The sequence below is a fragment of the Equus przewalskii genome, chromosome 27 (assembly GCF_037783145.1).
Source record: "Equus przewalskii isolate Varuska chromosome 27, EquPr2, whole genome shotgun sequence".
NCBI classification, from domain to species: Eukaryota; Metazoa; Chordata; class Mammalia; order Perissodactyla; family Equidae; genus Equus; species Equus przewalskii.
In genome coordinates this window covers 38716807-38744729 of record NC_091857.1, presented here as the reverse complement: position 1 = coordinate 38744729, position 27923 = coordinate 38716807, and the positions used below count along the sequence as shown (strand labels likewise).

Here is a 27923-nt window from a genome sequence, read left to right as displayed (position 1 = left end):
GCTCGAAGCAAAGGGTCGAGGTGAAGAGGGGAGGCCGGAGGGGCACAGGCGTAGAGGGAGAAGGAGTCAAGAGCCAGCTGGGCCTGTGACGTGTGGGACGCCCCTTAGACTCCTGAGTAGGGGACGGGCATCATGGACTGCAGACCGGGGGGGCTCGGCCGGGGACAGAAACCTGGGGTTTTTTGGCGGATGGACTAGTCAACAGGTGGGTTATTCATCCCCTAATCCCATTGGCTGAGAAGGTACAGTCTCCTCCTTTGGGGTCACGTAGGACTTTGGCAACCCCAGGAAAGTACCAGCCAATGTCACCTAAACTCCAGGAGGACTTCCAAACAGTCAGAGCTATAAGCTAGGAGGGTTTAAAGACAAGCATAGAAATAAATAGAAAACAAAAATGGACACCGATGTTTAGAACCCGTTTTAGCGCAACTGTAGCCGTAGTTTGGGGGATAATTACACTTGTGTGTGTTTCGTCTGCCAGGAAAGACGTTTAAAGTGTTTGGAGGAATCGTTCACGCTGCGGCAGTAACTGCAGGCTCGATGGTTTGAGGGAATTGACTGCAGCTTTTAATCAAGCCTTCAACGGCCAAGACACTGCGTTTCTAAGTTCCCTGTGTTCTTCTGTTAAGTTTGATACGTAAACATTAAGAAGATGAAAGGATGCCATTTAGAGTCCCTGCTTTCCATGTCTCCGTGGCACTCTCGGGACCGGTCATCACCTTATTCATCCTCCTGGGTGTTCAGGGTCATCTGCCCCTTGGGTGGGTGCACCAGATGGGCGCTTGTCTTGTTCTCTGTTGGAGAGAGGGATGGGTGAGGGGGCGGTGGGCTGGGAGGCAGCGGCCAGGACTTGAGAAGGGGAGAGGATGGGGACAGACTTGTCCTGGGAGCTCCCACCACCTGGGAAGTGGGCAGGAGAGAGGCAGAGGGCACTTGGGGGCCATGGGCGTCTTAAGGAGCGTGCAGGATGCTGCCCACCGGGTGACCGCTCCTCCCGCAGATATGCCTGGGAAGCAGATGCCAGCTACAGGTGCCAGTGTCTTGCCGCCTCCCTGCACAAACAGAGAACCCTGGGGGCTCCGACCCAGAATGTTCCCACAGCAGCCGGGAACACCGGGTGTGGCTCCTCGCCCCACTGCCTTTTGTGTTGTTTATTTGTTTAAGTTCTTCTTGTTTGAGTTACAGAAAGGAAATTGAGGAAGGCGTGCGCTGTGGCTGTGTGGCTGCATCCTAGGAAACCACGGGGGGCGGACAAGCTGGGCAGCGACTTTTGAGCATCGAGGAGGGAGCGGGCCCGGGACTGCCAGCTGCCCCAGCGAGCGGCGGTCGCCCACTGGCTGCCCTGCCATCTGAATTCCTTTTGGTGTATCACTGACTTTTATTTGAAAAACAACTTTATTGAGGTAGAATTTATATACCATAAACCTTACTTGTTTTAAGTGTATAATTGGTAGTTTTCAGTAAATTTACCAAGTCGTGCAACCATCACCATCACCCACTTCTGGAACAGTCTCATCACCTCAGAAAGATCCCTTGTGCCTCTTTACCGTTAGTCCCCGTTACCACCCCAACCCCTGGCAGCCGAGAATCTGCCTTCTGTCTCTATGGATTTGCCTATTCTGGAAATTTCATGTAAGTGGAACCACATGACTCATGGTCGTTTGTGTCTGGCTTCTTTCACTCAGCACAATGTTCCTGACGTCCACCCATGTTGTGGGGGGTCAGCATTTGCTCCGTTTTCTGGTTGAGCGATATATTCTGTTGTATGGATGGACCAGACTTCGTGCATCCTCTCACCTGTTGACGGACAGGTGGGTCGTTTCTACTTTCTGTCCATTAGGAATCAAGCTGCGAACATTTATGAACATCTGTGTGCAGGTCTCTAGGTGGACGTGAGTTTTCATTGCTCCTGAGTCTAGGACTGTTATTAAACTATATTTCCGGAGGAGATTAGATACATCCAGGAGGCAGAATTCAAAAGGGGCAGAAGGAACAGGAGGCAGAGTGAGAAGTGAATCTCCTCCCTGGTCAACCCCGGGGCCGTCATTGTCCCCGATTCCTGTGCTCCCTCTCCGAGGGGCTTTCCACACCTGTCACTCGATTTTATATAAAAGAGACGTGTCTTAGTTTGGGGTCCCCCAGAAGCAGAGCTGGAGACAGGGACTTCGATGCAGGGGGATAACTTGGAGGGGACCCCAGGAGGTGACCGCAGGAGAAGATGAGAGGGAGGGCGAGGTGGGGTTCCCACTGGGCATCTGGGCTGGTCCTGCCCAGGATCGGCCTCCAGAGGACGAAGAACAGGAGGCTGGGACATTTATCTGAGAATTCCAACCCTGAGCCGAGGGCTGGCCTGGGAAGTGCCAACGTCCCTATGCACGGGTGGGAGTTGTATTTGGAACGTGTGCCTACATAGTGCGTGTTCTGACTTCACTCGCTCACTGCTCCCTCTTTGGCATATCCCTCGTTCTTTCAAGCGGCGCACAACATTGCCTGGTCCCCATAAGCTCACCAGCCTCCCCCACTGACGGACATTTAGATTGTTTTTTTTCCCTCTCAAAATGTGCTGCAATGATTTGCTGTGAAACGCGTCAAGAGTAAGATGTATGGATGGAGGGTGGATGGACGGCTGTGTGACAGCAAGTACAGAAACCGTGAGGGATACACTCCTCGAGAACTCACTGTGCAACCGTTGAAACTTTGCTGTCTGTTTGAAAGGACACTGTTGGGGCAGTAAAGAGCTGTGGTGGAGCCCCTCGGCACGGGGTCCCAGGAGCGCCGGCTCTGGGTGGGCGAGGGCTCTCTCTGGCCTGGTTTTGAGAGATACTGCTGGGGCGCCCTCCGCGGAGAGGTCCTGAGTCACACTCAGGCCCATGGTGAGGAGACAAGTCGTGGCCTCTCTACCTGCAAAAGCCCCAAGATGGGGACATGGTGACACTTCCAGATTGTGGGGTGTGGGTCCATCCACTCGCTTCCTGGACAGACGAGGCCCTTGAATGGGGAAAAGGCCTCACAGGGGAGGTGGCGGTGTGCAGGACCAGCTTGCCCGGAAGAAGCATGGAGAAGTGGCAGACGCTGCCTGACAAGGAAGAGACCCTCCCCGGGTGTAGACCAGCAGGTGCCCGGGGGTCACAGAGCCCGAGTGCATAGTGCGACAGATCGCGATGTCTGAGAGCAGGGCTTGCAGGGCGGCCCCTCCCAGAGGCTCCCGGCCCCCACATTGTGCCCCACCTGTTTCCTGATGGACTGTGAGGTCCCGAACGCTGGTGTCCACTCTAACAGGACCACGCAGGGACCCCTTGCTGCGAGCCAGGCACTGCTCATCCACGTAGGAGCTTGCTTCTGCTCCCAGCGGACCTGTGGGGTCCAGCGAGGGTGTCGCATCCCCGGGAGGCTGGCGAGACAAGCGGGTCCTGCCCACCACGCTCTCGCACCTCATGTCTGCCGAGCGCATTGCTGTGTGACTCCCTTGGTGTCTCCCAGCTCCTGGAAATGTGTACATTTGCGACAGCCTCCTGGTCTGGCTTGGGGCAGGCTGACTCTGCAAGGTGGGGGTGGGTCTTCAGGCTGAACGGTCCGGAGCAGGGCAAACAGAGAGAAGGCGGAAGATGGGGTGGTGCGGGGACTTGGGGTTCGCCTGGGGCAGGGTTTGCATCACCTGTTGTGACGTTAGTTTCAGCAAGAGAAGGGCCGGCGGAGCTGGGCACCCCGAGGATGGGCAGAAGGGCGGTTGGCGGAGGGCAGGAACCCCTGCAGGTGTGTGCGAGGCGGGGAGGTGGGGCCTCAAGAGACCCCAGCCAAGTGCATAAGGGGAGGCTGAGGCCGTGGGCAGAGGGCTGGGGCATGAGGCAAGTGATGAATAACTGAGAATGTCCCCAGAAGTTTCTCTTTCTGGCTGCCATTTTTGCCAGCATGCACTGGTCCAGCTTGACTGGCTGTCTTTTCTTCTGGATGTGCCCTTGACCCTGGCTAAGGTATTTGGTTGGAATTTTCAGCCCCTGCTCCTGCTCCTTCTGGCAGAGGGCTGCAGCCGACTGCCCAGACCAGGTTTAAAAGGCTTGTCTGAAGTCTTGGGTAAATGGATCTCTTAGAGAATTGATTTTCAGCACACTGGTCAGTCAAGGTCATTTTGTTAATTGGCTTTCAGAGAATTGATTTCCTATATCTTGGTCCAAATTATTTCCCAGGATGCCCCAAAGTGCTTGAGTGGGTCTGTGAGGATGCCAGAGAGAAGGGATGTCTGCAGAGGGTCCCATCAGTCATCCCAAGAAGTGCCCGCAGAGACCCCGTGGGGCCTCCTGGGCTCGGTCAGGGACGGAGCGATCCCTGAACCAGGGGACAAGGGTCATGGGCACGGCCGCCACCTGGCATGGAAGTGAGGCCAGGAAGGTGGTAGGGACCCAGCAGTTCACTGCCCAGCTCTTTCCCTGGGGCCCGTGGGCCTTGCTCAGTGTGCTTGCTTTCAGCTCAGTTTCTCTCGCCTGCCCCCCCCCCCCAATTCCACCCTCTCTCCCGGCCCTCCCCCTGCACACCTGCTTGTAAGCAACCACCGCCATCCTTACCCCTTGTCCACCGAGTCTCTTCCCCCAGGATGTTTGCATGTGTGTCCCGCCTCCGATGTCTGCAAAAGGTTGCGCTGCTGGTCGAAGGCTCCGAAACAGACTCTGAGGGCCCTTCCTCCTTCAGCACAGCCCCACTGCCAAATGCCAAAGCTGGAGAGAAAAGAAGTCAGGCCCCAAGTGAGACAAGGTGTGGACTTGGGGCCGAGACGGCCTGGGAGCCCACGCCCCACACCCTCTGCCCAGCGCAGGGTGATGGTGGACGGCCCGGGCCTCAGCAGCACTGTCAGTGTCTCTGCAGACCGGAAGGGGGTCATCTCAGAGGGCCGTGAGCAGGGCTGGGGCCAAGGCCCACGGGCTCTGGGGGAAGCTCCATGGGTCTGCGTTCGGATCTCTGAGGCAACCCCGCTGCCGGACCCAGGCCCACAGACAAAGGCAAGGGGTGGGCTGGGCTCTTGCTGCGGCTCCAGCCTCGCACGAAGCTGCAGGAGACAGAGCAGAAACAAGCGCCAGGCCCAGGAGCAGGCCCGTGACGGTGCCCACATTGCTGTGGGTCAGCGCCGTGAACGAGCCCTGGGGCTGGACAGCGGGGCTGGCAGAGGCAGCTGCACAACTTCTGGACAGGGAGAGAGAGACAGAAAAAAGCAAAAGCAGAAACCCCAATAACAAAACAACAAACGACTCAAAATAGGTCTGCCAACTCTAATCTAAAAACACAAGAGGTATGTGGAGAAACAGTCATGGTTGCACAACTCTGAGAGTGTATTAAATTTCACTGTATGTTTTAAATGTAACTTTTTTTTGGTGAGGATGATTGGCCTTGAGCTAACATCTGTTGACAATCTTCCTCTATTTTGCATGTGGGATGCCGTCACAGCATGGCTTGATGAGCAGTGTGTAGGTCCATGCCCGGGATCCAAACCTGCAAATCCCGGGCCGCCGAAGCAGAGTGTGCCAACTTAACCACTATACCACCAGGCCAGCCCCTAAATGTACATGTTTAAGTGGTTAATTTTTTGTTATATGGATTTCACCTCAATTTAAAAAAAAAAAGAGAACACGAAAGAGCCAACAAAATCCATACTCAGGACATAAATTCATTCCCGATGGAGTTAAGTTTATGGATGTGTCTAATAAAAACTCTAAAATTATCTGTGATGCTCTCAAAGAAATAAATGAAGCAGTTACATCCATTCAAATAAATTATGAAATCAAATCGGCAGATACAGAACAAGAGCAGCTGGGTGTGAAAATGGCAGATCTTGGAAATGAAAATATAGTCACTAAGACAGAAAACTCAAAAACTAAGAAGAGGGGTTAAGATTGAGTACACACTGAAAAGAGGATTACTGAAGTGGAAGACAGAACTAAGAAATTTTCCCAGAATGCAGAACAGAGAGAAAAGAGATAAAGCTTTAAGTGTGTACACACATTGTACACACACACACACACACGGGAGCAGATGTGGAGATGTGGAGGAACCCCAAAATAAGAGACTGGAGAGAGGGGCAGAGAAGCAAGATGTGAAGGGATGATGGCATAGAAGCTTCCAGAATTTAGGCACACGACATTGGGGTTGAAAATGCAGTCCCAGCACAGAGCATAGAGGAATGCACACGAACTTGTCAAGATTCTCAGAGGCAGCTAGGAGAATCCTTTCTTGCTGGTTTGGCAGAAGGGGACCAGTTAAGGGGTGTAGACAGCACTCAGGATCACCAGAGGGCCCGAGAGACAGAATCAGCTGAGTCCTGGGCTCCCACTGTGGACTGGGCTGCTGAGAGTAGGGCCTGGGTTCTAGACACGGCTAGGGAACATCAAGGATGAAGAGGAACTCTTGGAAGCCGCCAGACAGAAGAGGCGAGTTATTCTCAGTGGACTGACAGACGGAAGCAGCGCCCAGCAGGAGCAGAGGCGGGAGAAGGCAGCCGCGATATTGGAAGGCGTCTGTCGCTCCCACAAGGAGCCTGGGAGGGGGGTGTGATGAGAAGTTTCCTGGCTTACAGGGGGTGACAGAGGCGAGACCTCAGAACCAATGATGGAGAAAAGTGAGCGACGATGTGGGGTAGAGAAATCAGGGTGAGGCGAGGCAGCCGATTAAACTTCTCAATGCCTAGAAAAGGGCTGGGCTGGGTGGTAAAATGAGGGGCCAGCCCAGTTGCGTAGTAGTTAGGTTCGCTCACTCTGCTTCAGTGGCCCAGAGTTTGCAGGTTCGGATCCCGGGTGTGGACCTACACACCGCCCGCCACGCCATGCTGTGGTGGTGTCCCACACACAAAATAGAGGAAGACTGAAGATCTTCCTCTCAGGGACAATCTTCCTCAAGCAAAAAGACGAAGATTGGCAATGGATGTTAGCTCAGGGCCAATCTTCCTCACCAAAAAACAAAAAAAGGTAAAATGAAATTTCTAGGCCACAACACGAAGATGTTGACAATGTAGGAGATGTGGAGCAGCTGTGCCCCCACCTGCCTCCCGCCCCACTCCTCAGGCCGTGGCCTCAGCCTCCCTCTGCTCTTGACTGGGCTCGCTCGAGGACGCAGATGCCCGTCAACACTTTGTCCCGTGTCCGCACTCTGGGGAAGGTACGGCAGAGCTGTGAAGACGTTCGACAGGAGGCTCCCTGAGCACTGCCTGCGGAGCCCGAGGCTTGGTCAGTCCAGGGTCACGCCTGCTGTGAGGAATGACCTCAAGGCTGGGACCCCGCGTGGACACTCAGGAGGCTGGCGGGTTGGCAGATCCTGTGGCTTCAGGGAGGTGTGACTGGGCTGGGACGGGAAGGCTGGGCGTGCCCGTGGGTGACACTGGCACTCGCCTATCCACCGGGCTGTGGGTCCCTGGCGTGCGGATGGTGGGTGGTGCCGACGTGCCAGTACGGGCCAGGACGGGTGTGTGGCTGCGTTCCCTGGGGGCAGGGTGAGGGGGCCCGGGAAGCAGAGTGATGTGTGGGATTCCTCCAGAAGCCCCACCTCTGCTCCCTCGGTGTGGAGCTGGCAGCCGGCCGGTCGGGGGTCTTGTCACGGGATCCTGCAGTGCCACAGCGGCCCAGGCCTGGGGCAGGGGCGCTCCCTCCGCAGGCCGGGGCCTGTCCGCGGTGCAGAGCGAGCACGGAGTGTCCTGAGCGGGGCCTCCCCAGCCCGAGGCTAGGCTTCTCCCCTCCATGGAGGCTGTGTCACCCTCCCCTAATCTGGGCTGGGACAGCGGCAGGCCTGACCCCAGAGACGTTCACCCACGTCTGAGGTCACGCTGCTGGCCCTGCATGTTCACGCGTGGGCTGTCCCCCACGGTCTGCCTCTGGCCCTCCTCCTCCGCTCAGGGCCCTGGGCTCTGCAGGTGATGGGCCGCCAGAGCTCAACAGACGGCTGGTGGCTGACCCGGGCCAGGAGCCATCTCCCCTGTCCTCCCTTGTGGCCGAGGGCGAGGGAGGGACCTGTGGGGCTCAGTAGAGGTGGAGAGTGACTCAAAACCCAAGGGGGGGGCCTTGGACTCAGCCAGGGCTCCGGGCCTGGGGGGCTAAACCTGTGACTGATGTCCCTCTGGCTGGAGAGAAAGGCCCTGACCACCGACCCCGGGTCAGTAGGATTTCTCGCTCGGGAAATGAGAGTGACATCAGAACTGGCGTGGGTCACAGCCCACGTGCTCGGCTCCGCCTGGCCGCAGGGGCATCACCAGGTGTGAGTGGTGACCGTGACGGCCTGGAGCAGTGGACAGGGGCTGTCTCCCCGCTCAAGGTCACTGGCCTGCCCTGTCCTGAGGACTCAACCCACACCCACAACCCATCACCCACCCCCGCCCAATCCAGGAGCCTCTCTGACCCCTCGCCAGGACACCATAGTCCCCTCCCGAAACCCCGGAGGGTTTGTTCTTCTTCTTGTGCACCTCCTCCCCCTGCCCACCTTCACTTGCTCCCTGTGGGCTCTCCCCGGACCACTGCGTGTGCCCCTGCCCATCTGTGCGGCGCCAGCCTCTCCTCTCCCCTCACCCGCTCGGCCCCTGCCCGCCCCCTGCAGCACCATCTCGGGAGAGTCGGCCGAGCGTGTTCAGGCCCCTTTCACCCTGACTCCTCGAGAGGCACGCGGTGGCCCCACAGGGGAAGGCTGTTGGTGCTGGAGCCCCCGGAGCGAGAGGGGGCCCTGGTTTAGTCCTTTCTGTGGCGCAGTCTTGGTCAAATGCTTGCAGCCCCAGAATCAAGTGTCCCAGCTGGGAAGTGGGGCCGGCAGCACCTGCCCACCCGCCTCGTAGGCTGTGCTGGGCCATGGAGCCGCACGCACAGATCCCCAGCCTGGAGCCTGCAGGCCACGAGAAGCTGCTCAGGGACTCCAGAGCCACTTGCGAAGGCGTCATGCTCCCACCTGGCCCCACTGCCCTCGGCAGCATCGCCCATTCCCGCCATCCAGACCCCCGCCCCCCAGTCTCCTAGCTGCCCATCCTCCGTGAAGCCCTGGGAGGCGAGAGCTGAGCCTCTCCCGTCGGTGCTGACACTGGGCTGTGTCCCAGCAGGCCCGTCCGCCAGTGCCCTCTGCCTTCTCTGGCCGCCCCCCCCCCCCCCCGCTGAGCCCAGGATGGGTCCTCCCTGCTGGTGGGCATTTTCCTGCCGGTTCTCTGGGGCGAGGCCTGCGGATGGCTTTCTCCTCCAGCTTCTTATCAGCTCATCGGTCCATTTAGGTGATGACACTTCCTGGTTGAAATGAAGCCAGATCCCCACATATTTGGCCAGAGGGTTGCAGAAGACTTCCTATTTGGGGAATAAAAGAGGAGGCGGCCTCTGGAGGCTTCAGGAAGTGGAAAGCCCTGGCTTCCGGTGCAGCCGCCAGGGGACAAACAGGGCACACGGCCCCAGACGCAGCTGAGGGTGCGTGTCAGAGCACAGCCTCCCGGGATGGAGGTGGTCAGCCAGGGCCCCCCAGGTGTAGACATCCTGGCCCCGCAGACCCTGTCAATAGGAAATGGGAGTGTCCGGGGCTGGTGCTTTTCTGGGGGACGGTGGGGAAGCCTGGCCGTGACAAAGGGACCCCGCCTCCCTGACCCGGACCACCCCAGATGTGTCCAGGGGTCCTGGCTCTGCAAGGCTGCTGGAGGCTCCTCTGCGGCCGGCCTTGGCCACAACCTCCTGTCTGACACCTCACTTCTCAGCCTCTCAGAGGCACCTGGGGTGCTGGGCCCTTGAACCCCCGGCCCCCCTCTGAAGCTGGCTCTTGGGGAAGACCCAACACCGGGGGTGCGTGTCCCGGGCTCCATCCGCTGCCTTACCGCATGGTTGGGCCGACGTCATGCTCTGACGGGATCCTGGAGGCAGAGCCAGGAAGAAGCCTCCAGTTGCATCCCCACCTCCAACACCCTCCCAGTCGCTGCTGCAAATTTCTGTAGCTGGGGCTTCTGCAGCATGACCCTGGGCCTTGGGCTGGTAGCACCCTCTCCTCCTTCTGTCTGCTAGCCTGGGGCAGAAGTGACCCATTGTCGGCAGAGCTGGGAGCCTGCCCAGGTCCCTGGGCACTCAGCATCCGGTACACGCTGTCTCTGGCTACAGGAGCCAGACATGTGGGCTGGTTAGTGCCCTGGGAGCTCCTTGGCAGTGACTGATGGCAGTTGGAGGGGAAGCAGCCCAGCTTCCCCTCCTCCAGGCCAGGCAGCCCTGAGGTATGTCTATAGTCACCTGAGGCCCCAGTGGGTGGGCCCTGTTCCCCAGGGGTGTACGGGCTCCTGCCCTCCCTGACTCCCCGCCTGGTGTGTCAGGGGTCCCGTCCCACATAAACTGTCCAGAATCTTGTCTCACCATCTGCTTCTGGGAGACCCACCTGAGCAAGCCTCCCGCTCATGCTTCACCGTCCCCTGGTTGGCCTCTCAGCGGTCCCTTCTCCCCTGTCTCTCTTTCTGGGCCCCCGAAGCATCATTGTTCAGTGCAGAAGGTGGGCCTGCCTTTTGGCCAAACCATTGCTTGCTCTCTGATCCTGGGATTGTGGGTGGGGGAGGAAGAAGAACTGGAAAGGGGGTGCGTCTGGAGGTGCGAGCAGACTGGGCGCTCACTGCGCTGACCCGTCCGAGTGGTGGGGACCTGGGCCAGCCCCGGAGACAGCTGGTGCAGCCCCCAGGCCTGGACACAGGCACCCCCTTCGCCGGCTCCCTGGGACAACGGAGCCTGCTGGTTATAGAAAGTGCTCCCTACATAACCAGCTTGAAGACACACGAAAAGCCCCAGGCAGGCGGGTCAAAACAACCAGGGATGGGCGGGAGCTCCACGGACAAACACTGGGGAAGCCGTGAGCAATGGGCGGAAAGCCCTGGCCTGGCAGGAAAGGGACTCTGGGTGGGGCGGCCCTGGAGAGAAAGTGGTGGGACAGACAGACACGCAGGCCACCGCAGCTCCCAGCGCAGTTGGCCTGCGGACGGAGCCTCCAGGACACCGGCCCAGCCCCTGCTCCTCTCACCCGGCAGCCCGGGCCTCCCAGCTGCTGTCCTGGCTGACGCCGCGCGTGACCCCGGGTGACTTGCAGGAGGCCTCCTACCTGCCTTGGAAATGGGTCCGGAGTTCCCCTGGTCTATGCTGGCCCCTCCCTGCACACCTGCATTTAGGCCCCACCCTGGGAGAACTAGGATGATCTCATCCTGAGATCCTTAACTTGATCGCACCTGCAAAGACCCTTTTTCCAAATAAGGTCACGTTCACAGGTTCTGGGAGTCAAGACGTGGACATATTTTTAGGGTCCACCATTCATCCCACTCCAGTTGGCACGGGGAGGTGCCCCCTGGACCTTCTGGCTCTATTGTGAGCATGGGGAGGCTCCTGGAGGCGTCCAGGCTTGTTGGGACGAGCACGGTTGGGACAGAGCTGGCCTCCCCGAGCTGGGCTGCCAGCTCGCAACCACGTCCCAAATACACACCCACCCCCTCCCTGTGGGCTCCTTCCCAAGCCGGCTCACCTGGTTAGATCATCTCTACCCATCTCTCCCTCCCGCCCTACCCGGAGGCCACCTTGACTGCTACTCTCAGGAGGGCCTCGGTAGCGTTTCCCTCCCTGGGGTACATAGCCTTACCCAGACCCCCGCCTTGTCCCCAATCTTCTCTGGAGGGAAGCTGAGCCTATGTCCCCTGGCCCTGGTGGCTCGGGTGGGCATGCGGGGGTACCGAGGCCGCTCTGAGTCGCAGAGGCAGTGAGGATGGGAAGGAACAGAGGGAGGGGGTTACGGGAGATGAGAGGGGGCCCAAGAGGCCCTCGGAGACCCTAGGGCCTTAATCCAGGCTGTACCGTTCCCACCCCCAGCATCAGCCTCTCCCAACATCCCCAGGCCCTTTCCAGCTGCCCACCGCCCACTCCCACGCAGGACCCTGACAGAAGAGCCTTCCGGCCCTTCTCTTCCCCTCGCCCCTTACAGGGACCCAAAGAGCAAGACCAGCCCCACGTTTAGTGGGGGAAACTGCGGCCCAAGGTGGGTGTTCTGTTTTATTCTCTGTTCCTCCGATGGGGGCTGCCCAGCCTTTGCTCCTCCCATCTTCACCTGAACTGTGCTCCCTGGGGGGTGGGTAGCTGGGTGCTCCCTGGGCCCCCAGGCCCTCACCTCTGTGGCTGTCCCGGGAAGGCAGATGCTTAAAAATAGCTCCATCTTCCTAAGCCACAGGCCTCTTTTTTGGGAAGCCGGGCCCCACCTTCCGGCTTCCTGGGACACAGCCTCCAGACACATGGAGATCGGGGCTTGTCCACCCTGGCCCAGCTGTCCGAGCTGGCCACACCCCACCCTCAGCTGCTGCGTGTCCCTGGGAGGCCGTTTCCCCTCCTGTTGTCTCTCTGGGGATCCGGTGGGGCGTGCAGCACATGCTCCACGGCCTCATGCTGTCCCCTTTCAGAGCAGTATTTTTATCCAGGGAGGTGACCACGGGTCATCCAGCCCTGCTCACCAAGACGCCCTGGAGTAGCAGCCTCAGGGCTGGAGAGTGCCCAGGCCTGGCATCGGGTGTGCACGGACCCGCCCATGGGCGGGGACCCCCTCCCACGGACAGCAGCCTCTCAGCAAACTCTTCCTTCCATGGCCGGAAGGGAGTCTGGAAGATTTTATCCCAAGCAAGTAGCCAGACAAGGAATGTTCTCAGGGGACCCCAAAGTGACTCACAATGGAAAGTAGGGGTGCTCACAGGAGCTCTGGGGCCGGCTGAGCAGACTGGACCACTTGTGATTTCTAGCTCTGTGGGTGGGAACCCCCTTCTGTCTCCCACAGTGGAGGGATGGGGGACCCTGAGGTGCTGCTCCCCCAGCAGGGGAGTGAGGGGTAAGCCACCTGGGTGATGGGGGAGCCCCCAGGACAGTGCGGACAGCAGACCCACTGGCCTCTAAATAGCACCTCCACCGGCCTCCGGGGTCCTGAGAGCCTCCCATGATCCTAGTCCTGGGATGGTGACTCGGATGTCATGCGTGGTCCCCTGATGGAAGTTCAGGGTTGAAGCTGCTCACTGCTCATCTCCTGGTGCTCTGGTCCCTGTTCCAGAACCTACCTGCCTTAAACCTCTTCCTCTCTTGAGAGTGTGCCCGCTGACTCGCTGTGGAGGGGTTTTCTGACAAGCGCGTGCTGTTATCTTGAACCTTGGATAGGTGTGTTTGGACCATTCACATGTCATTGATACTACACTTTGCTCTTCGCTCTGTCTGTCCCCTCTGGTTTGGCTCCCTGTTCCTTTTTCCTGCTTTCATATTTCAATATTTTGTTGTAGTCCATTTTAACTTATCTATTGACTTTTTGGCTCTATCTCTTCGTATTTTTTAAGTGGTTGCTTTTCGGTTATAATATACTAACCCTAACCTTCCACAGTCTACTGAGAGTTCATATTTCACAGTTGCCAGGAAAACATAGAAGGCATATAACCACATAGACCCCTTTCTCTCCTCTCTTCTCTAAAGATCTTGTCCAGCTGTCTTCTGTCTCTGCGTTGTTTTAAAAAATGTTTTATTTGTTTTTAAAATGTTTTCCCTCATTTACTTTGCACCTGATTTCTTTTTAATTAATACACTTTTTTAGAGTAGATTTAGGTTCACAGAAAAATTGAGTGGAAAGTACAGAGAGATCCCATATACTGCCACTCTCTCCTGCTCAGGTTCCCTGTCCGCGTTGAGCTGCCCGAGCCTCCACTGTTGTGAGGCAGTGAGATGCAAGGGCTGACTCCTTCTTTGCCAGAACCGGAAGCCCACATTTCAATGTACACAGTCATTTTGACTGGTGTAGCTGGTACCATATTTTCAGGCCACTAAATTCAGTGGTGTAAAAATTCTAATTGTATTCTTCAGAAAATCAGTTTAACCTATATTTGAAACCCTCCATTCCTCCTGATGGCAAGAAATATAATCTTGGTCAAATCTGGGAAAACTATGCTATTCCTATCTTAAATCATTACTTTTCAGATTTTCCCTTCCCCCGTCTCACTGAGGAACAGCGATAGAGAGGGTGGGCAGTGGGTGACTCTGGTGTTTCTGGGTTGCCTGGAAATAGCTGTGGGAGGGGGCTGCCATGGCTCAACTCCCCACAACCGGCTCTGAGGCAACTCCGTGGACGGGGCTCTAGCTTCGAGGAGTTTGACCCCAGTTGCAAACAGCCCCGTTGATGGCAGGAACCATGGTGGCCCCCTCTGTGGGGTTTCTCTGCCCCTCCCCCCTGGTGCCGCGGAGTATGGAGAGCCGAGGGGTGGCAGGCGCTGCTCCTGGAGGGCAAACACGTGTAGCCATCCGGTCTTGCACACCTCTCATGGGCCGGGGGCTCAGGGCCTGCAGGCATCTTGCCGCTGACCTCTCCCTGTGGGTTTCATCCCCACTGTGGGATGGTTGTAGGGTTTGGCCAAGCCCATGGTTTGCCCTCAATCTGGGGGGCAGTGCCGTGGCAGAACCTGGTGGCCATCCCTGTGACCTGCCTCTCCTAGCTTTGTGTATGTTTTGATACAAATCCCACAGTGGTTAAGTCATTACTTAGCCCTCCTCCATTCCTGCCCGAGTCTTCCCAGACAACAGGAGCTCCGGGAAGATGGATCATGTCTACACGGCTTTGCGCACCGCCTGGCCCGTTGCCACGAACCCCTGGGAGCCTGTACCCAGACTGAGAAGGCTGATATCAAGGAATTTCTGGGAAATATTTATAATGCTGGGGGCCTGAATAACACTTCCCACTTAACGAGGTCCTTTTCCTCCACACCTCAGGGTACCAGAAGGGCCCGCTGCTCTTTTCTTCTTATTCAGGAGGAAACACGAGCATCGGATGGTGCAAATTCTTATGGCAGAACCAGCAAGGGCCTGAGTCCCACTGCAGGGCCCAGCCCGCTGGCCAGCGAGCCCTGAGCTTGTTCGAGTCACACATCTCTCTGAGAATCTGATGCAAGACAGAGGCTGTGTCCCCTAGAAACTGCACAGCCTCACACCTCTCGTATGCAGTCGTGGGGTTCACAGGGTTCTGAACCCAGGCTGTATCAGTCAGGGTTCTCCAGAGAAACAGCCAGGAGGAGACGTGCCGAAAGAGATTTATAATAAGATATTAGCTCACGTGATCACGGAGGCCGAGAAGTGCCACAATCTGCCATCTGGAAGCTGGAGACCCAGGAAAAGACGGGTGGAGTGTGAAGGCCTGAGAGCTGGTGGTGCCGACTCTGTTTTGAGTCCGAAGGCCTGAAAGCCAGGAGCAGTGAGGACAGGAGGAGACCAATGTCCCAGCTCATGCGGTCAGGCAGGGGACAAGTTCATCCTTCTGCTGCCTTTTGGTTCAATTCAGGCTGTAGCGGATTGACTGAGGCCCACTCACCTGGGCAGGGCCCTCGGCTTTCCTCAATCCACCATTTCAAATGCTGACCTCTCCATAAACACCCTCCCAGACACACCCAGAAATAACGTTTAACCAGCTATCTGGGCGTCCTGTGGCCCAGTCAAGCTGACACATAAAATTAGCCATCACATAGGCCAATGTCGATGCCCCCGACTGCCCCAAGATGTCCCTACTCCTGCCAGGGTGTACCTGCCTGTCCCCTACCCCGCTGGGGCACGTCTGGTTGGCCACCTGGTGCAGGCATCAGCTCTGAACGAGCAGCCCTGGTGAGTTCACACGGGACCGGCCTGTGAGTGTCTTGCTCTAGCCAGCTGATCTGTGGGAGCATGGAGGGTGTTCTTGTCATCGTGGACACTAAACAGATGTTGGGGGTAGTGATGGGGATTCAGAAGCTGAGCTCCAGATGGCGGTGAGAAGCAGACCCTGGGGTTTAACTTGGAAACACACAACCCACAGGGCTAAGTACCACTCTTCAGTGGGAGGAGACAGACAGCGAGATGCTGAAAGAGCCACAGGAAGCGCCAGGCGGCACATCTGATGCTCATTTGCAGGGAGGTGGGGAGGGGGGGCCAGGTGAGTCTGCAAAGGAAGAGGTTCCGGTGTGGCCGTGGCCCAGGGGGACGTCACCAGAGGACAGTTCTGCTGCTCAAGGAGGGTGGGTGGCAGGTCTGGCTGAGCTGCGCCAGCTCCTTCCCTGACCAGCGGCCATGTTCTCGGGATGGGTGGCGAGGACGTGGCGTCCATGGGAAAACTCTGAGGCTGCTTTCCTCTTGGTGGAGCCAAGCTCGGAGGAACACCAACTGCCAGCACAATGGGAGGAAAACCTATTTCCTTTACTTTTCTTAGGGGAAAAATTAAAATTCTGAACAAACACATGACAGGGCTCTCTCAGTCTTGTCTCCTAGAATCCGTAAGTGACCGGTGTCATCGGGAAGATGTGGAGAGGGACACACATGACCTGGGTCTCTGACCGCAGGCACACTGCCCGGCCCACACAGCCTCAGTTTCTTCATCTGTCAGTCGAAGGGGTTGGATGAGACCAGAACGTGAACCTGATGTGGCCGGGCTGCTGTTACTCCTGACATCACTAGCCTGCAGCGTTTTGAATACTTATAAAAATTAATTGCCTACATTTAAAAAATGGAAATATCACCTAAAAATCCGGCTTTGCTGAAAGTCAGTCTATGCCGGGATCAGGACCCACGTGGCTCCAGTTTGGAGGGGACATCTGTTCTCCAATTCTTCACTGGCCGTGCCACTGCACTGCCCCTTCTTGTGTGCATTCCTGCCCAGCCCCTGCAGGCGCCGACTTCCCACACCCTGTCCGCGTGTTTCCAGAGGCCCCTGAAGCCCCACTGCTCTCTACCCATGGTGACCTGTGATCCCAGACCGGGGACCAAGCCACCCTCAGCTGAAACGGGCCTGAAAAACCAGCCGTGACACATGGTCCTCGAGGAGCACAGCCACCGTGTGGTCAGGGTCATGGTGCCCACTCTGGCTGGGATGTAGTCACCGAGGGGTCGATGCTGCTGTGTGTTCAGGGCACCCCCAGAGTGAGTGCACAGGCATGGTGGGCCTCTCCCTTGGGTCCGGCCGCTTTCACACACTGTCCACTTGCAGGTGGGCCTGGCCACCCGGCAGCATCCCCGGGTTGCCTGATGGGGGCAGATCCCCAAACAGTGTCCTCTGAGCCAGCAGGCCTGACTGTTGACAGACCCCCTGGGTGGTCTGACCCTGGCCAGGTTTGGGACCACCAGGTACTATGGGACCCCTCTTTGCTGGTGCCTTGGCATTCTGGGCTCATACCTCAGGACAGTAAGGGGGCCTGGCCCTTCCAATTTCATTGCCCTCCTTGGCTCCAAGCCTGCCTGGCCCCGAGTGCCAGGGTAGGGCTGCCTGTCACAGAGGCCACCTCATCGATGGAAGGGAGGAGCAGAGAACTCACCTGTGCACTCCAGGTCGGGTGGTCTGTGCAAATGCAACTCTCAGGGGAGGAGGGCTCTGTGCTCTTGCCATGCCCTGTTTGTGTGGGTCATGTTGACCAAAGTTTGTTTTGTCCAGGCCCTGAGAGGTCAAGAGTGTGACAGCTCACGTGCTGTTGAGTGGAGATGCTCCAGACACAGGTGCTAGCCTGTGAATGAGCCTGGGTGTGGTTTGAACACACTCATGCACACCTGAGCTCGGACACACAGGGTCACACATGCACACATACTCACACACGAGCAGACACACCACACACGTGCACACACACATGCTCACACATGAACTTGCAAGTCACACACAGTCACATACACATGTTCGCACACCAGCAGACACGTGAACTCGCACACAGTCACGTGTGCACACATGGTCACATGTGAGCATACATATACCACACACATCAGCTCACACACACACACGTGTGAGCACCCTCTACTCCACGTGGAGATAAATGAACAGGTGAGTTTGGAGAGCTCATCCAAAGATGCTTCTGTTGTGTCCAGGCCTCTGAGGGTCTCGGCTGCAGACGCGGCAGGCCTTGCTGTGTTAGGAACGAGCAACGACTATAAATAAGTCTGTGCACAAATAAATAAAGCCTCGCCTCAGTAAACGGAGGTTTGCCAGGGGCGAAGTCCTCAGGAAGGCATTTCTGTGAAGGGTGACACAGTCGTCACTCCTGGAGTGAGGGGACTTCGAGACACGTCAGTGCCCTTCTTTGTCTCCGAGGAGATGCGGTCCGTACATTTGCACCTTGGGAATCGAACTCCCGCACTATTGGCGAGCGCCCGGCTCCTCGGTCCGCTTTCCACTCAGCCGCCAAGACCAGGCCCGTTACACAGCGCCCGGGCTCGGTCCGGGTTTTGGTGCCACGTCACCAGAGCCTGCGGCTAGAGTCTCTCCGCAGAGGTCTGGAGCTGGGCGCCACGTGCCGGGCAGCCCAGGGGGAGGGTCGGTTCAGTTGAGGCTGTGTCTCCTGGGCTCGAGGTTGGCAGGCGGTATGTCAGGGGACCTGGGTGGGTGGGGAGATGAGAAGTTGTGGCCACTCTGTATCAACAGGAGGTCCGGACTGATCACTTGCACACACCCACGCACACGCACACACCCCCACACACATGCACACAAACGGAGTGTGGAGAGGTTTGTTACTCACATAACGAGGTTTCCCGGGGAGAGAAGTGCAGGCTCCCCAGCTGGAGTGCGGTCTGGAGAGAGTGAAGGGGACTGGCCGGGGTATTGATTGTGGCTGGGGTGGGGCCGCCGTCAGGGGTCTCACACGTGGGCAGGGGCTCCCGTGGTTGGAACCTCCCACAGCACCAAGGGAGGAAGCACCTGGGTTTTCTCATCACCCAGATGTGGAGAAAAAGGGCAGGGGGACAGGTGGGACTCGATAGGCGTCAGTGCTGAGACATTGGACGTGGAGCCCTCATTACGGAAGTGGAAGCTGGGATGGGTTGGGAGAAGCCAGGCAGCTGGGCAGTGCTGGGCGGCCGACCCCTGGCTCTCTGCAGGCTGCAAGCTGTGCTGGCAATGGCCTGAGACTCGCAGGGGCCCCGGGTCTAGTGCAGACGGGGGCTCTGCCACTCCAGGTGCAGGGTCTCCCTTCCGGCCCCACAGTTGCCTTCCAGCTGCTTCTGCCTCCTGCCTTCAGATCACCCCTCCAGGTGAAGCCAGCCAGGACCCTTCAGCAAAGAGAGTACCTGGTCCCCTGCAGGCGGCTCCATCGACATAGCTTCCTGGGTGCCTTCTAGAGGCTGGAGTCCAGAAGAGCAAGTGCTGCTGGGACAAACATTGGACACAGGTGCAGGACGCCCTGCCTGTGCAGCCCCCACGGCTCCCATGGCTCTTGGGCTGCACCCCGGCCCCATGATGCATGGAGAGCTGTGGTTTTGCCTGCCCGGCTCCTGTCCCTCCTCTGGGGGACCTGCTCCTCCCCGACTCCAGCCACGTGTCTTTGGAGGGCTGGCACTCAGTCCTTCCCTCTGCGTTTATTTTGTAAAGGACTTTTCACTATCCTTGCAATAAACACTTGTAGATGCATCCCAAGAAACTCAACTCAAGTCAACAAGGATGGGCTGCTCGGTCAAGGATGGAGGAAGGTGGGGAGTGAGAGTGTGGGTGCTGGATCCACTTAGGAGGATGTTCAGGGTCAGGCAGGCAAGACGTCCAGGTCCCAAGGGCACCTCTGGGAGGGGCCAGGGCCTCAGGGAGGGGAGACTGGGAAAATGGGGTGGCCGGGGGCTTCCCTGGTCTGTGGGAAGAGAGCAGAGTGAGGCATGGAGAGAGAGAGATTTGACCCAAGCCTGGCCTGTCCAGCTGTCCCTGAGGCGGTGGCGGCCCTGCTTGCTCGTGGTCTGCATGTCTGAGCCCACCAGCTCCCTTTGGCCCAGGCCCCTCTGAGTTTGGTTTCTCCCATCTGTGAACAGAAGAGTCCCCGTCTGGGGGGCCCCTGCGCTGATCCTGCTGGTCTATTGGACACCCCAACTCACCGGCCTGCACCCCGATCCCAGCCTCGCCCAGGATCCCCTCCCAGCCCCTCCTCCCTTCTACCTCTTACCATCTCTCGAGGTTCAGCTGAGGTGTCGCCTCCTCTGCCTTGCTCCCCCGCGCCTTGGCTCATTGAGTCTCTGGTTGATCCACTCAGTGGTTGATTGACTCCTTTAGTTGACTCATTTCTGTGGTCCCCTAGCACCAGGCACTGACCTGGGTACTGGGGTCCAGTGGAAATTAGGAGCCACGTGTCCTTGGGGAGCATCGGTCTGGGGGAGACAGACATGAAACAAACCAAGGGCTCCGGGCGGCCTCTGAACACTGAGCAGTGCAGGGGGCTGTGAGGGGAGTGGGGACCAGGCCCTGCCTGCCAGCTCCTCCCTGTGTCCCTGATGCTGCTCTTCTGTCCCCGTGTCCCCGGTGTACCCTCTCCTGCTGTCCAGTCTCCCCTCTGAGCCCTGCCGGCCGCCGCCTCTGACTGCCACTCATGGGTGCGGGAGGCAGGACTCCTCTCTGTCTGGTTCCAGAGCCACGAATGTCCTGGATCACAGCGCGCAGTGAGTACCTCATCCTCTGGACAAAGCTCCCTGGAACTCACCATGTGTCCCGTGCCTTCCCGGAGCCGGAGGCCATGTGGTTTCCATCCCAAGGCTGGGGACGCTGGGCTTCTGGCCACGAGCTGTGGCTGATTTCTGACTGACCCAAGGTCCCACTGGCGATCAACAAGTCAATGAAGGATCTGAAGATACCCGCTACTGGCATGCTGCCAAAACATGGCCACAAAGCCTGAGACGCCCTCCGAGGAGCCGAACGAGGGTGCACGGCCCCGCAGCTCAGAGCTTGGCACAGGCACCTCACTCGAACGCTCTGAGTCACATGTGACAGACAGGTCAACGTCCCCAGGTAATGTGGAGTGAGGGGCTGGCAGGCACCCAGGGCATGGGGGCCTCTGGCTGACCACCAGCCTGAGGCCGGCATGGGTGGCCAGTCATGCGCCTTGTCCTCAGCGCTCCTGCCTCCCCAGCTGCTGCAGGGTCTGCCCCTCAAGACCCCAGCCTTCCTCGCGCTCTGGGCGATGGCCTCAGGTGCACGTCCCTTCAACACAAGGGCCAGTTTTACAGAACTGCCTACAAACTCCGCCAGAGGCCTATGGAGGTCTGTGCTCCTGCGCTCAGGCCAGGCGAGGGGGAAGGGGCTGCCCCCCTTCTGCATCCTCAGACCCCCGCCTGCCTGGCTGCAGGAATGGACCTGGGTGGGAAGATCAGCCCCTCTGAGGCTGATGGACCACCAACACTTTGACCCCAGGGGGCCTGGGGCCCAGGGCATTCCCCACCCCTGATGGCAGGTCTCTAGCAGTGCTGAAGCCCTGAGAGCTCCAATGACACCACTGGCCGGGCCTGGCCGGGGACAGCCCCCACGGGTGATTGGGGTGGTCTCTTCTGGAGACCCCTGAAAAGTCCTCCCTGACCGCTAACCCCTGGGGCCTGGGCTCCTCTGCCCCTGGATTTTGTGCTCTGTGTGGGTCCCTTCCCCACCTCATCCTGCCAAGCATCGTCTTGAGTGCTGCTCCCCCTCCCAGAGCTTCCTCCTCCAGCGGGGCCAGCCTGGGGCCACCACTCAGCAGTTTGAACCTGGAGCCCCGGGGACAACGACGCGACTTCAGAGGGCTGTCACTGGGCTTGTGGACCAAGCAGAGGCCCGTGGTGGGTCTTCAACCATGGGTGTCCTCCTCCGTTTCCAGTTTGCATGCTTTCTCCACGGCCTCATCCCTCTGCCAAGCCTGGACCCCGAGGGGTCGTGACTCCCACCTGCTCCTCCTGGCTCCCCGTTGGAGCTGCCAAGCCAGGCCCACCCACACTGGGGAACCCATGGACCTGAGGGGTGCCCCTGCTGCCGTGCCCTGGGGAGGGGTCCGAGCGCCCGGGAGCAGCCTCTCCTCAGTTGGTGGATGGTCCTCTGGGAAACAGCTGTGTCGTTTTTGGCAGAGGGCCCTGCCATTTTCAGTTGCTTAACACATTAGACGCCTGAGTGGTCAGCATTCCAGATCTGGTTCTTCTTGGGAGGCTGGCCAGCCGGCCAGGCAGTCGAGGCACGTTGGCAAGGATGTGCCTGGTTGGATGAGAGAGCAGAGACTGACACCAGGCCACCAGGCCACCCAGGACCGCTCTCTCCTCTCCTGCTGCCTGTGTGTGACCTTCCCTCCTCACGCACACACCACACATACACACATGCACACACATCTGACATATACATGTACACACACCGCACATGTACATATACACACAGCATACACACCAGCACTCACTCGCACACACACACGCGCGCACCATAGATGCACACCCCAGCCTATCTCATGCTCCCTCCGCTGTGCTTTTCTGGATTCTGTCCACTTCCTCCTGATGACGGGTCTCTGTTGGGAAAGGACAGAGGTCGGGACACGCAGGAGGCAGGGGCAGTGAAAGATGGTCAGATCAGTGGAAGGTGGGTCCCAGGCGTGGGCCTGAGAGACAGGAGCTGGAGGCCGGAAGGAGGCAGTCCTGGCGATGGGCAGTCTGGGGCAGGGAGGGCGGCAGGGTGAGGTCAGTGGGGAGGGTCGTGCAGGCGGACGCTGGCTTCTCCAGGAACCAGGGTGGAGCTGACGAGAGTGACAGGGGCAGGGCCAGGGCCTCGGGAGTGGGGTGGGCCCCGGGAATCTGTGGGGGCCGTGGTGGGGAGCAAGCATCATCTGCAAGAATGAGCTTCAGCGCGAGGGTTTTAGGGAAGACGGAGGACTGAGGTCTGACGTGACCGTGAGGAGCCAAGAGGCAAGCCCCGACCCCCGGTCCCGGTGGAGGGGAGTGAGGGAGAGAAGACCCCACATCCAGCATGGTCCTGGGGAAGCAAGATCTTGGTGGGGGGCGGGAGCCACTTACAGCAGGAGGTGGGGGGACGTCCGGGACGACGGGGTGCTCTGTGGGCTTCTGCTGTGGCCCATCTGTCTCAGGAGGAGCGGGAAGCTCAAGGGGTTGGGATGGGTGGGAGGTGGGCAGGACTGGGGGGCGCAGAGCCATGTGGGGTGAGGGGTTGGCGACCTTGGAGCTGAAGGCCTCTCGTGGGCACTGATGGTGGGAACAGGGGTGCAGGCACACAGGGATGGGTCTGGGGATCTCAGGGCAGACTGAGGGAGACAGGGTGTGAGTGTGCGACGTGGGTGCACGAGGGGTGTGTATGCGTGTGTTCTATGTGTGTGAGTGTGTACATGTGCGACGTGTGTGAGCAGACCCTGGAGCGCTCCACTCCCACTGATGGAGGCGCAGAGATCAGCGGCCGGCTCTGCTGATCCCTGGAACCAAGTTCAGGAGAAGGGGCTTCCTCGAGGGCTGGCAGCCTGGAGTTTGGCGCTGAAATCAGTGTTTGGAGAATTCAGAAGGAGGGTGCTGGAACTCCCAGAGATTCTTTTTAATGCAAGGGATTTAGCTAAGAAATAAAAGCATTAGTGACTTCAAAGAGCCATCTCGAGTTCAGGATATGGTCAGCGTGTGTTTCTGGCCTCAAACAGAGCTCCAGAATGTTCTAGACCCCTAAAGTGTCAGTTCGGCCTTCCATTTTCACCCTGAGCCGGGGAGCAGGACTGACAGATATAAGGACATTTACAGCAGGAGTTGAAATGGAAGGGGGATGTGTGTCCCCCCAACCCCAGCCAGCTGACATGGCCATCCAGGCTCACCCCCATGCTGGAGGTGTCCCTGAGACTTCTCAGAAGGCTGAGCTCCCTCCGGGGGGTTTGCTCTGGTTCCAGCATCCGAGCAGGGCCAGGAGTCGCGTCTCTGGGTTTCTTTAACTTGTTTCCCTGTGCCCTTGCTGGGAAGAATGAAATTAAACAAAATCCTAGTCCTAGAACTTGATGGATGCCGGCGGGGGGCACCACACAGGGCTGGGGAGGCACTACCAGTTGGCTCACGGTGCATAAAAACGCGGCTGCCTTCTCCACCTCCTGGCTGTCGGCTCCCAGAGCCGAGTGTCAGAGGCCCCAGAGAAGGAAACGATTTACGGAGGACGAGGCCGCGCTGGGGCAACAAACCCATCAGCATTCCCGGAGTGTTTGGACATTTCCAAAGACCGATCATGTGAGGACTCTGTGATTTGCGATCTGAAGTGACATCAAAGAAAGCGTGTCCTTTGGGTGAAATTCGTGATTCCTGGCATTCCTGAAAACTTCGTCACTTTGAGTCCTGGAAAAGTGAGCGTCAGGCCCCTCCCTCATGGCCTCTGTGCCGTGGGAGTGCTGTCCGCGGAAGTCTGCGTCGCATGCATGTCCCTGTGAGTGGGAAGGCAGAAGAGAACTCAGGAGGCTGTGTGGGGGTGGAGGTGACCGGGGTGTTGGGAACGCATTGTCGGGGACTCTCTGTCACCCCTGTGGTCTCCCTTAGGGGGTTTGATGGATGGGGTGTCAGAGCGCTTTAGCCCCCAGCTTTCTGCTGGCAGGCGATTTCTAAAAGATGTAACTGGAAATGCAACCCTGGCATTTCTGTCCTATTGGGGACACAGCCCCTAGGCCCCGAAGGGACACCAACAGTTCCCGGGAAGACTGTGTCTCTTGGGAGAACATCAGGGTGACAGTGGCGGGCAGAGGGTCAGAGTGGGCTGGGGCCAAGCGCGTGTTGTGGGCATTCAGCCACTGCCTGCTCCCTGCGGCCGGGCTGCCAGCAGGCTTGGAACTTGCTGACCGCGTCAGGGCAGGACAGCTCTGGGCCAACGAGGGCAGGACCTTCACCGCCTCTCCGCCTTGTGAGTTTTCCCAGAGGGTGGTGTCCAAGCCTCTGTGATTGTGATGGACTGAAGGTTTGTGTCCCCCCCAAATTCATGTGTTGAAACCCCAATCCGCAGTGTGATGGTATGAGGAGGTGGGGCACTCGGGAGGTGATCGGGTCATGAGAGCGGGGTCTGCATGAATGGGATCAGTGTCCTTGTAAGAAGAGACACACGAGAGAGCTTGCTTATCTCTCCATCACGTGAGGACACAACAGGGAGACAACTGTCTGTGAACCAGGAAGCAGGTTCTCACCAGGCACCGGATCGGTCAGTCAGCACCTTGATCTCGGACGTCCAGCCCCCAGAACTGTGAGAAATAAATGCCTGCAGTTTAAGCCCCCAGTGTGGAGTATTTGTTATAACGGCCTGAGCTCACCAGGACAGTGGCAACGCGTTCTTTAACAATAGCAAGTATTTGAGCGCACAATCCCAGCAACGAATATAGATCTATTTCTGCATGTCATGTGGACCAGCAATCTAAAATACTATAGATGTCATAAAACGCAGGCTTATTAAACACTTTAAAACTATGAGGTACAAAATAAGCATAAGAGGAGTGTTCATCTTTTCTCCTCGCGCGTCCCCAGGCCACACGTGCCTCCCTTTGCCATCGTCCCTGGTCCAACGTTAGGGCCGGCAGAGTTCAGCTTCGTGGTAAGGACTAGCCTGCTTTTTGCTGTTGTTATTTTTTTGTCCTATGTTTTAAACTGTTTATGATGATTCTTCTCAAACGTCAGCATCAGAGTGAAGGTACCACGGCCAATCTTGTTTGACCTCTAACCCCCTCCCCCACTTCCCGAACCCCCTTCCTCTCCCTGGGTGCTTTGAAAGCAACCCCTGGACCTCATTTCATCAGAAAAACACTTTAGGAGAGAGCCCTACGGAACGCCTGCTTTTTAGAGTTGGTTTCTTTGAACACAAAGTCCACAGCTTGATGTAACTTGAAAGACTCTTTTGAACTCTTCCTTTCACCTCCCCCTTCCCTGCTCCCTTCCCCTCCCTGCTTAACTGTCACTCACTTGTTCAAGAAACCTGGTCATCTGTCCAGTAGAATGTCCTATGTCCCAGAGTTTGCTGGCTGCGTCTCTGCAGTGCCACGTAACACATCCCTCTGTCCCCGAGTTTCCTGCAGATTAATCCAGCGTGGCAGTGACGGCAATGACAATGGCAGGACCTCCTCGCAGGCAGTGTGCTCTCCCATCAGGACCCGGAGTGCCAGGCTGCTGTCTGGGGCGGTTAAGCTTGAGCGGCGGAGTCAGGCCCATCATTGTAAAAGCTCCCATCATCTTCCTCCTGGTGACCTCAGCTGCCTCCAGGCGTCCCTGCCCCACTCCCTGATTTTATTGTTTTTTTTTTCAGTTGAGATACAATTGACGTATAACATTATATTAGTTTCAGGTATACAACATAATGATTCGATGTTTGTATATAATGTGAAATGATCGCCACAATAAGTCTGGTTAACACCCATCACCACACACAGACACAATGTGTTGGTCTTAGTGGGCTGAGGGAAGGAATTAGCGCCATCTGCTATGGGGAAGCGCAGAAGCTGGGTCACGAGGAGGCTGGGCTCTCCAGGGCAGCAGGGCGGCCACTAGGTTGACATAGCCCCCGGTGGACCCTGGACGGTTAGATCCCCACGTGGCCAGTTGGGAGGACGTCAAGACACAAGCCCAGGGCAGGCCCTCCTGGAGCTCTGGGCCATCTCCAGCGGGACCCCGGGCAAGTCCTCCAGCTCCTCCAGCTCAGGCCTCATCCGTCAGCGGGAGCCGGCTTGCTTCAACGCACCCACAGAGCAAGCCATCCTTGCAGTAGAGCAGCAGGCTGCACGTCCTTCCCCAGGGGTCCAGGAGGGAGCACAGCCGATGCCCGAGACGCCCTCTGAGTGACCTTCTCTCCCCAAGTCTGGAAAGGTGCCGCTCCCCACCACCCTGGCGGATAGAGAGCACAGCCGCTCTGGTCACTTTCTGTGAGGACTCATTCTCTCCTGGAATCCTGGTTGAGAAAAAGCTGGCTCAAGGAATGATCTAGAGGAAATAGATTTATGAATGTGGGAAAGGGTGCTTAGCAAAATGAATTTACTCAGGAAAATGGGCCTTAGGTAAGAGAGAGGGAGCGGCTCTACCCCCAATCACTACTGTCAAGAGGAGTTTGGCCCCATGTGCTCCAGGCTCTGGGGGAGGCCGCGGGCTGCGGGGTGCTGACGGTGGGGTGGGCACCATCAACAGGCCACCGCCCTGGCCCCAGGCTCGCCGCGGGCATGGAGCGCCAGCTGGACCAGGCCAGGTGCACATGGCACCTCTGCCTTACAGCTCTCGATCCCAGTCGGCCACTGAGGACCTGGAGCGAAGTCCTCCGAGAATGCCCCAAACGCCACACTTCAGACGGGCCGGCTCCGGGAGCCTCCGTCATGGGCGCTCCCGTAAATCATGTTCCTGGCACCACGGGGCCAAATGGAGATTTGTCAAAGCAAACATGAGTGACCCGGCCGGCCTGGCAGGCTGCCCCTGGCCTGTCCTGGAGTCCACTGGACTCCCGCCCACCTGGACCGCGGCCAGGCGGCTTGCCAGACTGTTGGGCTGCTTGCGGGCCAGCCCCTCCGCTGTGCAGAGCCCGGGGCACCCTGGTGTGGCGGCCATGACTGCGGGGACACAGGGGGGCTCAGCGAGCAGCTGGTAACCCACAAAAGTGGCATCTGTTCAAGGCCTGGCCTCCGCCTGATTCCCCTCTTTCTTCTTAAATGAACAGACGATTTTTTTTAGAGCAGTTCTCCCTTTAACGGAGAAATTGATCAGAAAGTGCAGAGATCCCCCCAGGCCTCCCAAACATGCCCTGCTTTCAAAAGCCATGAGCTGCCGAGGGCCCTCGTGGGGGCCACCTGATGGGGCCTTGGCCTTCAGACCAGGGACGTGGCAGCCCAGGGTCTCCTGGCAGGTGGGGCTGGGAGCTCACGTGCCGCTGTGAACTCAGCCGTGAGGGGAGGGCTCCCACGGAGCCCTGGGTGACTGGCAGCTGCTGAGGCCCTCAGGCCCTAGAACCATCATGTAGCCAGGACAGGGACTCAGGGTGCAGTGGCTTATTAGGGGATGATCCCAGGGAACAGGGGTGAGGGAGAGGCAGAGGGAAGGGGGTGGAGGAAAGCCAGGAGGAGGGGCACTATGACTACCCTGCTCAGGGTACCCCAGGCTGTGTCTGTCCATCTGCATCAGCTGAGCTGGCCCCAGGCTGCTGGGCAGACAGGAGGCTGTGCTGCGCTCCGTGAGGCATGCGCTGCTGGTGCAAAGGGCCTGTGGCCTGAAGGCTCTGGGGGTGGCACACCCCTTGCT

General features: G+C 58.2%; 2 long non-coding RNA genes across 4 annotated transcripts; both read right to left on the bottom strand.

Moving 5' to 3' along the window:
* Positions 1 to 407: 407 nt before the first annotated feature.
* On the bottom strand, positions 408 to 9999 carry LOC139079836 (uncharacterized). 3 transcript variants are annotated; one of them, XR_011533791.1, is made up of 5 exons: positions 9803 to 9999; positions 7522 to 9287; positions 4560 to 4709; positions 3229 to 3538; positions 1377 to 2901 (listed from the first exon to the last, which is right to left on the bottom strand). It is a non-coding gene; the product is annotated as an uncharacterized lncRNA (long non-coding RNA). The 3 variants fall into 3 exon arrangements; XR_011533789.1 differs by lacking the exons at positions 7522 to 9287; positions 9803 to 9999 and adding an exon at positions 408 to 794 and having other exon boundaries at positions 2680 to 2901; positions 3229 to 3564; positions 4560 to 5235; XR_011533790.1 differs by lacking the exon at positions 7522 to 9287 and having other exon boundaries at positions 3229 to 3564; positions 9803 to 9987.
* Positions 10000 to 23212: 13213 nt separating this feature from the next.
* On the bottom strand, positions 23213 to 25814 carry LOC139079910 (uncharacterized). The gene is made up of 2 exons (XR_011533940.1): positions 25614 to 25814; positions 23213 to 24100 (listed from the first exon to the last, which is right to left on the bottom strand). It is a non-coding gene; the product is annotated as an uncharacterized lncRNA (long non-coding RNA).
* Between the last annotated feature and the right edge of the window lie 2109 nt (positions 25815 to 27923).